The sequence below is a fragment of the Cryptomeria japonica genome, unplaced genomic scaffold (assembly GCF_030272615.1).
Source record: "Cryptomeria japonica unplaced genomic scaffold, Sugi_1.0 HiC_scaffold_343, whole genome shotgun sequence".
Classification (NCBI taxonomy): Eukaryota; Viridiplantae; Streptophyta; class Pinopsida; order Cupressales; family Cupressaceae; genus Cryptomeria; species Cryptomeria japonica.
Window position 1 is genome coordinate 67,501 of NW_026729165.1, and position 12,135 is coordinate 79,635.

Genomic DNA, 12,135 nt, shown 5'->3' on the forward strand with positions numbered 1-12,135 from the left:
ACCACGGTGCGCAACGCCGGTGGGCACCCGGGAGTGCTTCGAAGTGTGCTCCAAGGTGCTGCGTGCACGTTGTCGGAGCCCGGTTTGCCCCGGGTGCGCACCTCGCGTGCACCTTCGTCGGGGTGGGCACCTTGGCTGGGTTTGCCCCGGCTGCGCTCCGAAGCGGGGTTATTGGAGCGCCGCCTCTTTTTTTGTCGGAGCGTTTGGTGGGGTTTCTCGCATTGGCTCTTCCGAGGCCCGGTTGCCACCCTGGCGCGCACGAAGTCGGAAGTAGGGTTAATTGCCCGGGTGCGCACCTTTGCCAGGGTGGGCACCTTACCTGGGCTGCGCACCAGGGCGGGCTCAAGATGGCACGCGCGTTCCGTTTTTTTCACTATCTTTCAAAACGGAAATTTTAAAATCTCCTTTTTTTTTTGCCTTTTCTGGAAATTAGTGAAGGCAGCGCATCAAAGGTGCGCACCTCGCTGCCCACCTTGGTGTGCTCTGAGGTGCGCACCCGGGAGCGCTACGAAGTGTGCTCCAAGGTGCGGCGTGCACGTTGTCGGAGCCCGGTTTGCCCCGGGTGCGCACCTCGCCTGCACCTTGGCCGGGGTGGGCACCTTGGCTGGGTTTGCCCAGGGTGCGCTCCGAAGCGGGGTTACTGGAGCGCCCCCTCTTTTTTTGTCAGAGCGTTTGGTGGGGTTTCTCGCATTGGCTCTTCCCAGGCCCGGTTGTTGGGTGCGCTCCCACCCTGGCGCGCGCGAAGTTGGAAGTTGGGTTAATTGCCCGGGCGCGCACCTTCGCCAGGGTGGGCACCTTGGTGCGCACACCTTGGCTGGGCTGCGCACCAGGGCGGGCTCAAGATGGCACCAGCATTCCCTTTTTCTCACTATCTTTCAAAACGGAAATTTTAAAATCTCGTTTTTTTTTTGCCTTTTATGGAAATTAGTGAAGGCATCGCATCAAAGGTGCGCACCTCGCTGCCCACCTTGGTGTGCTCCGAGGTGCCCACCACGGTGCGCAACGCCGGTGCGAACCCGGGAGCGCCCCGATGTGTGCTCCAAGGTGCGGCGTGCACGAAGTCGGACCCCGGTTTGCCCCGGGTGCGCACCTCGCGTGCACCTTGGTGCGCACACCTTGGCTGGGTTGCGCGGCCTGGTGGGCACCATGGTGCGCACCAAGGAGCGCTCCGAAGTGTGCTCCAAGGTGCGGCGTGCACGAAGTCGGAGCCCGGTTTGCCCCGGGTACGCACCTCGCGTGCACCTTCGCCGGGGTGGGCACCTCGGCTGGGTTGCGCGCCCTGGTGCGCACCAAGGAGCGCTCCGAAGTGTGCTCCAAGGTGCGGCGTGCACGAAGTCGGAGCCCGGTTTGCCCCGGGTGCGCACCTTCGCCGCGGTGCGCACCATGGCGTGCACGAAGTCGGAGCCCGGTTTGCCCCGGGTGCGCACCTCGCGTGCACCTTCGGCGGGGTTGCGCGCCCTGGTGGGCACCATGGTGCGCACCAAGGAGCGCTCCGAAGTGTGCTCCAAGGTGCGGCGTGCACGAAGTCGGAGCCCGGTTTGCCCCGGGTGCGCACCTCGCGTGCACCTTCGGCGGGGTTGCGCGCCCTGGTGGGCACCATGGTGCGCACCAAGGAGCGCTCCGAAGTGTGCTCCAAGGTGCGGCGTGCACGAAGTCGGAGCCCGGTTTGCCCCGGGTGCGCACCTCGCGTGCACCTTCGCCGCGGTGGGCACCATGGCGTGCACGAAGTCGGAGCCCGGTTTGCCCCGGGTGCGCACCTCGCGTGCACCTTCGCCGGGGTGGGCACCTCGGCTGGGTTGCGCGCCCTGGTGCGCACCAAGGAGCGCTCCGAAGTGTGCTCCAAGGTGCGGCGTGCACGAAGTCGGAGCCCGGTTTGCCCCGGGTGCGCACCTCGCGTGCACCTTCGCCAGGGTGGGCACCTCGGTGCGCACACCTTCTCAATGTTTTCTTGCCTTTTCTGGAAATTGGTGAAGGCAGCGCATCAAAGGTGCGCACCTCGGTGTGCTCCGAGGTGCGAACCCGAGAGCGCTCCGAGGTGCCCACGAAGTCGAAAGTCGGGTTAATTGCATTGTTTTCCCCGGGTGCGCTCCGAGGTGCGCAACATCGGCGCGCACCAAGGAGGGCTCCGAAGTGTGCTCCAAGGTGCGCACGATGGCGTGCACCTCTGGTGCGCACGATTCGGAGCTCGGTTTGACCGGGGTGCGCACACCTTGGCTGGGTTGCGCACCTTTTGTGCGCTCCAAGGTGCGCACGAAGTCGGAGCTCGGTTTGCCCCGGGTGCGCACCTTCGCCAGGGTGCGCACCTTGATGCGCACGCCTTGGCTGGGCTGCGCACCTTGGTGGGCGCCATGGTGCGCACCTTTCGTGCGCTCCAAGGTGCGCACGAAGTCGGAGCTCGGTTTGCCCCGGGTGCGCACCTTGGTGGGCGCCATGGTGCACTCCGAGGTGCCCAAGATTGGTGCGCACCAAGGAGCGCTCCGAAGTGCGCTCCAAGGTGCGCGCGAAGTCGAAAGTTGGGTTAATTGTCCGGTTTGCCTCGGGTGCGCACCTTGCGTGCACCTTCGCCAGGGTGGGCGCCTTGGTGCGCACACCTTGGCTGGGCTGCGCACACCTTGGCACCCGCGTTTCCTTCATTTTAAATTTTTTTTTTTTACAATCTCTCAAGTGGGAAATTCTATAATCTCAACTTTTTTTGCCTTTTCAGGAAACTTTTGAATGGAGCGCATCATTGGTGCGCTCCGAAGTGTGCTCCAAAGCTCTCTCCAGCTGCGTGCACCTGCCCCGGCCGCGCACCCGGCCCCGCCCAGCTTCGCTCACCTGTCCCGGGCGTCTGGTGCGGAACCTTAGAGTAAGAAACATCACCGTGCACCTTGGCCAACGTGCGCGACTCGACCGAGCGCGCACTGGCCGAGGTGCACACCGATTTCACCTGGGTGCGCGCGCAGCACCTCGGGCGCACCGGGGTGCGCGCACAACGCCCGGGTTGCACCGTGGCCTGTGTGCTCGGGGCGCCTCGGGTGCGCGCTCGGTGTCGCCCCCGCGCGCGCGGTAGTGCGGGCAGCGCACCCCGGCCCGGCCCGGCCCCGACGAGAACGCAAACGGGCAAAAGGTTTATTCAAATAGCATTGCGACGCCCGGCGAAAAACTAAAAAAGGGTGCAACACCGGGACTTCCCGGGAGGTCACCCATCCCAGTACTACTCCGGCCCAAGCGCGCTTAACTGCGGAGTTCTGATGGGATCCGGTGCACTAACGCTGGTATGATCGCACCCGTTATGAGCTTGTCGCAGTGTGTACTTAGCAAACCGCGACCCACGTGCGAATCCACCCCGGCCACCCACCCCCGTCGAGGTGCACACCCTCCCTCGCGAAGTGCGCCCCGTTCGCCAAGTGTGAGCCCTGCCCGGGTGCGCGCACCTTGCTAGGGCGTCGGGTGTGCACCCGGCCCGGCCTACGTGCGTGCACCTGGAGGGGGCGTCGTGTGCGTGCAGTGTCCCGTCTGCAACGCGGTGCCCACACACCACCTCGGGCGCAACGACCTGCGCTCACATGTGGGCCGAGTGCACCTTGGTGCATGTTCGGGGCGCCTCGGGTGCACGCTCGATCTTGCCCCGGTGCACCAAGGCGCTCGGTTTGCCCCGGGTGCGCACTTGGTGCAAGGTGGGCACCCAAAATAGGGATCAAGCACCAAAACACAAGTTTCGGGATGCAAAATGGGACCCAAGGACCACAAATGCGTTCCAAGACCCATGATGGGTCCACGAGAACAAAAATGTGTTCCGAGACTTAATAAACAAATATTGGGTTTTAGGAGAAGAAACATGCTCTGATGCCCAAAACGAGAATCGACCCCGAAAAGGCCACAGGCCAAAAGTGGGATGCGAGACAAAAAAAAATGGGACCCGAGGACCAAAATTGGGTTCCCAGGTCGAAGACAGGGCAACCGGACAAGAAACGACCTCTAAGGCTCGAAATGAGTCCCGACGACTAAAACTTGACAAGAAGCACCCATCAGGCACCCAACTCGACACCCATGGGATGCCGACCCACCCGGGCTTCCACCTAGCACACCTTGGCACCCACCCACCCTCGCACCCAACCTCGCACCCAACTTAGCACCTTTGAACCCACATTGGCACTCACCCTGACCCTGGCACCTTGGAACCCACATTGGCACTCACCTTGACCCTGGCACCCACCTTTGCACTCACCTTGGGACCCACCCTGGCTCCCACCTCGGCACCCACCCAGACACCCACCTTGGTTCCTTGGCACCCACCTTGGATCCTTGGCACCCACCCCGACACCCACCTTGGCACGCAACTTGGCTACTTGCCACCCACCTTGGCTCCTTGACGCCCACCCCGACAACCACCCCGTGACCTACCCTGGCTAGGGTTGGTGCACACCCACCCTGGTGCCCACCTTGGCACCCACCCTATGACCCACCTTGGCACGCACCTTAGTACCCACCCCGTTACCCACCCTAGGACCCACCCCGTGACCCACCTTGGCCAGGGTGGGTGCCTTGGTGCGCACAACTTGCCTGGGCTGCACACCAGGGCGGGCTCAAGATGGCACCCGCGTTCCGTTTTTTTCACTATCTTTCAAAACGGAAATTTTAAAATCTCATTTTTTTCTTTTTTTTGCCTTTTCTGGAAATTAGTGAAGGCAGCGCATCAAAGGTGCGCAATGCTGGTGCGAACCCGGGAGCGCTCCGATGTGTGCTCCAAGGTGCGGCGTGCACGAAGTCCGAGCCCGGTTTGCCCCGGGTGCGCACCTCGCGTGCACCTTCGCCGGGGTGAGCACCTTGGCTGGGTTGCGCGCCCTGGTGCGTACCAAGGAGCGCTCTGAAGTGTGCTCCAAGGTGCGGCGTGCACGAAGTCGGAGCCCGGTTTGCCCCGGGTGTGCACCTCGGGTGCGCACCTCGCGTGCACCTTCGCTGCGGTGGGCACCTTGGCTGGGTTGCGCGCCTTGGTGGGCACCATGCAGTGCACGAAGTCGGAGCCCGGTTTGCCCCGGGCGCGCACCTCCGCCAGGGTGGGCACCTTGGTGCGCACAACTTGCCTGGGCTGCGCATCAGGAAGGGCTCAAGATGGCACCCGCGTTCCGTTTTTTTCACTATCTTTCAGAACGGAAATTTTAAAATATCGTTTTTTTTTGCCTTTTCTGGAAATTAGTGAAGGCAGCGCATCAAAGGTGCGCAACGCTGGTGCGAACCTGGGAGCGCTCCGATGTGTGCTCCAAGGTGCGGCGTGCACGAAGTCGGAGCCCGGTTTGCCTCGGGTGCGCCCTGGTGGGCACCATGGTGCGCACCAAGGAGCGCTCCGAAGTGTGCTCCAAGGTGCGGCCTGCACGAAGTCGGAGCCCGGTTTGCCCCGGGTGTGCACCTCGGGTGGGCACCTTGGTGCGCATGCCTTGCCTGGGCTGCGCACCAGGGCGGGCTCAAGATGGCACCCGCGTTCCTTTTTTTTCACTATCTTTCAAAACGGAAATTTTAAAATCTCATTTTTTTTTGCCTTTTTCTGGAAATTAGTGAAGGCAGCGCATCAAAGGTGCGCACCTCGCTGCCCACCACGGTGCGCAACGCCGGTGGGCACCCGGGAGTGCTTCGAAGTGTGCTCCAAGGTGCTGCGTGCACGTTGTCGGAGCCCGGTTTGCCCCGGGTGCGCACCTCGCGTGCACCTTCGTCGGGGTGGGCACCTTGGCTTGGTTTGCCCCGGCTGCGCTCCGAAGCGGGGTTATTGGAGCGCCGCCTCTTTTTTTGTCGGAGCGTTTGGTGGGGTTTCTCGCATTGGCTCTTCCGAGGCCCGGTTGCCACCCTGGCGCGCACGAAGTCGGAAGTAGGGTTAATTGCCCGGGTGCGCACCTTTGCCAGGGTGGCACCTTACCTGGGCTGCGCACCAGGGCGGGCTCAAGATGGCACGCGCGTTCCGTTTTTTTCACTATCTTTCAAAACGGAAATTTTAAAATCTCCTTTTTTTTTTGCCTTTTCTGGAAATTAGTGAAGGCAGCGCATCAAAGGTGCGCACCTCGCTGCCCACCTTGGTGTGCTCTGAGGTGCGCACCCGGGAGCGCTACGAAGTGTGCTCCAAGGTGCGGCGTGCACGTTGTCGGAGCCCGGTTTGCCCCGGGTGCGCACCTCGCCTGCACCTTGGCCGGGGTGGGCACCTTGGCTGGGTTTGCCCAGGGTGCGCTCCGAAGCGGGGTTACTGGAGCGCCCCCTCTTTTTTTGTCAGAGAGTTTGGTGGGGTTTCTCGCATTGGCTCTTCCCAGGCCCGGTTGTTGGGTGCGCTCCCACCCTGGCGCGCGCGAAGTTGGAAGTTGGGTTAATTGCCCGGGCGCGCACCTTCGCCAGGGTGGGCACCTTGGTGCGCAAACCTTGGCTGGGCTGCGCACCAGGGCGGGCTCAAGATGGCACCAGCATTCCCTTTTTCTCACTATCTTTCAAAACGGAAATTTTAAAATCTCGTTTTTTTTTTGCCTTTTATGGAAATTAGTGAAGGCATCGCATCAAAGGTGCGCACCTCGCTGCCCACCTTGGTGTGCTCCGAGGTGCCCACCACGGTGCGCAACGCCGGTGCGAACCCGGGAGCGCCCCGATGTGTGCTCCAAGGTGCGGCGTGCACGAAGTCGGACCCCGGTTTGCCCCGGGTGCGCACCTCGCGTGCACCTTGGTGCGCACACCTTGGCTGGGTTGCGCGGCCTGGTGGGCACCATGGTGCGCACCAAGGAGCGCTCCGAAGTGTGCTCCAAGGTGCGGCGTGCACGAAGTCGGAGCCCGGTTTGCCCCGGGTGCGCACCTTCGCCGCGGTGGGCACCATGGCGTGCACGAAGTCGGAGCCCGGTTTGCCCCGGGTGCGCACCTCGCGTGCACCTTCGCCGGGGTGGGCACCTCGGCTGGGTTGCGCGCCCTGGTGCGCACCAAGGAGCGCTCTGAAGTGTGCTCCAAGGTGCGGCGTGCACGAAGTCGGAGCCCGGTTTGCCCCGGGTGTGCACCTCGCGTGCACCTTCGCTGCGGTGGGCACCTTGGCTGGGTTGCGCGCCTTGGTGGGCACCATGCAGTGCACGAAGTCGGAGCCCGGTTTGCCCCGGGCGCGCACCTCCGCCAGGGTGGGCACCTTGGTGCGCACAACTTGCCTGGGCTGCGCACCAGGAAGGGCTCAAGATGGCACCCGCGTTCCGTTTTTTTCACTATCTTTCAGAACGGAAATTTTAAAATATCGTTTTTTTTTGCCTTTTCTGGAAATTAGTGAAGGCAGCGCATCAAAGGTGCGCAACGCTGGTGCGAACCTGGGAGCGCTCCGATGTGTGCTCCAAGGTGCGGCGTGCACGAAGTCGGACCCCGGTTTGCCCCGGGTGCGCACCTCGCGTGCACCTTGGTGCGCACACCTTGGCTGGGTTGCGCGCCCTGGTGGGCACCATGGTGCGCACCAAGGAGCGCTCCGAAGTGTGCTCCAAGGTGCGGCGTGCACGAAGTCGGAGCCCGGTTTGCCCCGGGTGCGCACCTCGCGTGCACCTTCGCCGCGGTGGGCACCATGGCGTGCACGAAGTCGGAGCCCGGTTTGCCCCGGGTGCGCACCTCGCGTGCACCTTCGCCGGGGTGGGCACCTTGGTGTGCAGACCTTGGCTGGGTTGCGCGCCCTGGTGGGCACCATGGTGCGCACCAAGGAGCGCTCCGAAGTGTGCTCCAAGGTGCGGCCTGCACGAAGTCGGAGCCCGGTTTGCCCCGGGTGTGCACCTCGGGTGGGCACCTTGGTGCGCATGCCTTGCCTGGGCTGCGCACCAGGGCGGGCTCAAGATGGCACCCGCGTTCCTTTTTTTTCACTATCTTTCAAAACGGAAATTTTAAAATCTCATTTTTTTTTGCCTTTTTCTGGAAATTAGTGAAGGCAGCGCATCAAAGGTGCGCACCTCGCTGCCCACCACGGTGCGCAACGCCGGTGGGCACCCGGGAGTGCTTCGAAGTGTGCTCCAAGGTGCTGCGTGCACGTTGTCGGAGCCCGGTTTGCCCCGGGTGCGCACCTCGCGTGCACCTTCGTCGGGGTGGGCACCTTGGCTGGGTTTGCCCCGGCTGCGCTCCGAAGCGGGGTTATTGGAGCGCCGCCTCTTTTTTTGTCGGAGCGTTTGGTGGGGTTTCTCGCATTGGCTCTTCCGAGGCCCGGTTGCCACCCTGGCGCGCACGAAGTCGGAAGTAGGGTTAATTGCCCGGGTGCGCACCTTTGCCAGGGTGGGCACCTTACCTGGGCTGCGCACCAGGGCGGGCTCAAGATGGCACGCGCGTTCCGTTTTTTTCACTATCTTTCAAAACGGAAATTTTAAAATCTCCTTTTTTTTTTGCCTTTTCTGGAAATTAGTGAAGGCAGCGCATCAAAGGTGCGCACCTCGCTGCCCACCTTGGTGTGCTCTGAGGTGCGCACCCGGGAGCGCTACGAAGTGTGCTCCAAGGTGCGGCGTGCACGTTGTCGGAGCCCGGTTTGCCCCGGGTGCGCACCTCGCCTGCACCTTGGCCGGGGTGGGCACCTTGGCTGGGTTTGCCCAGGGTGCGCTCCGAAGTGGGGTTACTGGAGCGCCCCCTCTTTTTTTGTCAGAGCGTTTGGTGGGGTTTCTCGCATTGGCTCTTCCCAGGCCCGGTTGTTGGGTGCGCTCCCACCCTGGCGCGCGCGAAGTTGGAAGTTGGGTTAATTGCCCGGGCGCGCACCTTCGCCAGGGTGGGCACCTTGGTGCGCACACCTTGGCTGGGCTGCGCACCAGGGCGGGCTCAAGATGGCACCAGCATTCCCTTTTTCTCACTATCTTTCAAAACGGAAATTTTAAAATCTCGTTTTTTTTTTGCCTTTTATGGAAATTAGTGAAGGCATCGCATCAAAGGTGCGCACCTCGCTGCCCACCTTGGTGTGCTCCGAGGTGCCCACCACGGTGCGCAACGCCGGTGCGAACCCGGGAGCGCCCCGATGTGTGCTCCAAGGTGCGGCGTGCACGAAGTCGGACCCCGGTTTGCCCCGGGTGCGCACCTCGCGTGCACCTTGGTGCGCACACCTTGGCTGGGTTGCGCGGCCTGGTGGGCACCATGGTGCGCACCAAGGAGCGCTCCGAAGTGTGCTCCAAGGTGCGGCGTGCACGAAGTCGGAGCCCGGTTTGCCCCGGGTACGCACCTCGCGTGCACCTTCGCCGGGGTGGGCACCTCGACTGGGTTGCGCGCCCTGGTGCGCACCAAGGAGCGCTCCGAAGTGTGCTCCAAGGTGCGGCGTGCACGAAGTCGGAGCCCGGTTTGCCCCGGGTGCGCACCTTCGCCGCGGTGCGCACCATGGCGTGCACGAAGTCGGAGCCCGGTTTGCCCCGGGTGCGCACCTCGCGTGCACCTTCGGCGGGGTTGCGCGCCCTGGTGGGCACCATGGTGCGCACCAAGGAGCGCTCCGAAGTGTGCTCCAAGGTGCGGCGTGCACGAAGTCGGAGCCCGGTTTGCCCCGGGTGCGCACCTCGCGTGCACCTTCGGCGGGGTTGCGCGCCCTGGTGGGCACCATGGTGCGCACCAAGGAGCGCTCCGAAGTGTGCTCCAAGGTGCGGCGTGCACGAAGTCGGAGCCCGGTTTGCCCCGGGTGCGCACCTCGCGTGCACCTTCGCCGCGGTGGGCACCATGGCGTGCACGAAGTCGGAGCCCGGTTTGCCCCGGGTGCGCACCTCGCGTGCACCTTCGCCGGGGTGGGCACCTCGGCTGGGTTGCGCGCCCTGGTGCGCACCAAGGAGCGCTCCGAAGTGTGCTCCAAGGTGCGGCGTGCACGAAGTCGGAGCCCGGTTTGCCCCGGGTGCGCACCTCGCGTGCACCTTCGCCAGGGTGGGCACCTCGGTGCGCACACCTTCTCAATGTTTTCTTGCCTTTTCTGGAAATTGGTGAAGGCAGCGCATCAAAGGTGCGCACCTCGGTGTGCTCCGAGGTGCGAACCCGAGAGCGCTCCGAGGTGCCCACGAAGTCGAAAGTCGGGTTAATTGCATTGTTTTCCCCGGGTGCGCTCCGAGGTGCGCAACATCGGCGCGCACCAAGGAGGGCTCCGAAGTGTGCTCCAAGGTGCGCACGATGGCGTGCACCTCTGGTGCGCACGATTCGGAGCTCGGTTTGACCGGGGTGCGCACACCTTGGCTGGGTTGCGCACCTTTTGTGCGCTCCAAGGTGCGCACGAAGTCGGAGCTCGGTTTGCCCCGGGTGCGCACCTTCGCCAGGGTGCGCACCTTGATGCGCACGCCTTGGCTGGGCTGCGCACCTTGGTGGGCGCCATGGTGCGCACCTTTCGTGCGCTCCAAGGTGCGCACGAAGTCGGAGCTCGGTTTGCCCCGGGTGCGCACCTTGGTGGGCGCCATGGTGCACTCCGAGGTGCCCAAGATTGGTGCGCACCAAGGAGCGCTCCGAAGTGCGCTCCAAGGTGCGCGCGAAGTCGAAAGTTGGGTTAATTGTCCGGTTTGCCTCGGGTGCGCACCTTGCGTGCACCTTCGCCAGGGTGGGCGCCTTGGTGCGCACACCTTGGCTGGGCTGCGCACACCTTGGCACCCGCGTTTCCTTCATTTTAAATTTTTTTTTTTTACAATCTCTCAAGTGGGAAATTCTATAATCTCAACTTTTTTTGCCTTTTCAGGAAACTTTTGAATGGAGCGCATCATTGGTGCGCTCCGAAGTGTGCTCCAAAGCTCTCTCCAGCTGCGTGCACCTGCCCCGGCCGCGCACCCGGCCCCGCCCAGCTTCGCTCACCTGTCCCGGGCGTCTGGTGCGGAACCTTAGAGTAAGAAACATCACCGTGCACCTTGGCCAACGTGCGCGACTCGACCGAGCGCGCACTGGCCGAGGTGCACACCGATTTCACCTGGGTGCGCGCGCAGCACCTCGGGCGCACCGGGGTGCGCGCACAACGCCCGGGTTGCACCGTGGCCTGTGTGCTCGGGGCGCCTCGGGTGCGCGCTCGGTGTCGCCCCCGCGCGCGCGGTAGTGCGGGCAGCGCACCCCGGCCCGGCCCGGCCCCGACGAGAACGCAAACGGGCAAAAGGTTTATTCAAATAGCATTGCGACGCCCGGCGAAAAACTAAAAAAGGGTGCAACACCGGGACTTCCCGGGAGGTCACCCATCCCAGTACTACTCCGGCCCAAGCGCGCTTAACTGCGGAGTTCTGATGGGATCCGGTGCACTAACGCTGGTATGATCGCACCCGTTATGAGCTTGTCGCAGTGTGTACTTAGCAAACCGCGACCCACGTGCGAATCCACCCCGGCCACCCACCCCCGTCGAGGTGCACACCCTCCCTCGCGAAGTGCGCCCCGTTCGCCAAGTGTGAGCCCTGCCCGGGTGCGCGCACCTTGCTAGGGCGTCGGGTGTGCACCCGGCCCGGCCTACGTGCGTGCACCTGGAGGGGGCGTCGTGTGCGTGCAGTGTCCCGTCTGCAACGCGGTGCCCACACACCACCTCGGGCGCAACGACCTGCGCTCACATGTGGGCCGAGTGCACCTTGGTGCATGTTCGGGGCGCCTCGGGTGCACGCTCGATCTTGCCCCGGTGCACCAAGGCGCTCGGTTTGCCCCGGGTGCGCACTTGGTGCAAGGTGGGCACCCAAAATAGGGATCAAGCACCAAAACACAAGTTTCGGGATGCAAAATGGGACCCAAGGACCACAAATGCGTTCCAAGACCCATGATGGGTCCACGAGAACAAAAATGTGTTCCGAGACTTAATAAACAAATATTGGGTTTTAGGAGAAGAAACATGCTCTGATGCCCAAAACGAGAATCGACCCCGAAAAGGCCACAGGCCAAAAGTGGGATGCGAGACAAAAAAAAATGGGACCCGAGGACCAAAATTGGGTTCCCAGGTCGAAGACAGGGCAACCGGACAAGAAACGACCTCTAAGGCTCGAAATGAGTCCCGACGACTAAAACTTGACAAGAAGCACCCATCAGGCACCCAACTCGACACCCATGGGATGCCGACCCACCCGGGCTTCCACCTAGCACACCTTGGCACCCACCCACCCTCGCACCCAACCTCGCACCCAACTTAGCACCTTTGAACCCACATTGGCACTCACCCTGACCCTGGCACCTTGGAACCCACATTGGCACTCACCTTGACCCTGGCACCCACCTTTGCACTCACCT

At 63.0% G+C, this 12,135-nt stretch overlaps 2 non-coding genes across 2 annotated transcripts; both read right to left on the reverse strand.

Annotated features, from left to right (window-relative positions):
• Positions 1-3,152: 3,152 nt before the first annotated feature.
• LOC131870679 (5S ribosomal RNA) lies at positions 3,153-3,271 on the reverse strand. The gene has a single exon (XR_009368983.1). It is a non-coding gene; the product is annotated as a 5S ribosomal RNA (ribosomal RNA).
• Positions 3,272-11,075: 7,804 nt separating this feature from the next.
• On the reverse strand, positions 11,076-11,194 carry LOC131870680 (5S ribosomal RNA). Its single transcript, XR_009368984.1, has one exon. It is a non-coding gene; the product is annotated as a 5S ribosomal RNA (ribosomal RNA).
• Between the last annotated feature and the right edge of the window lie 941 nt (positions 11,195-12,135).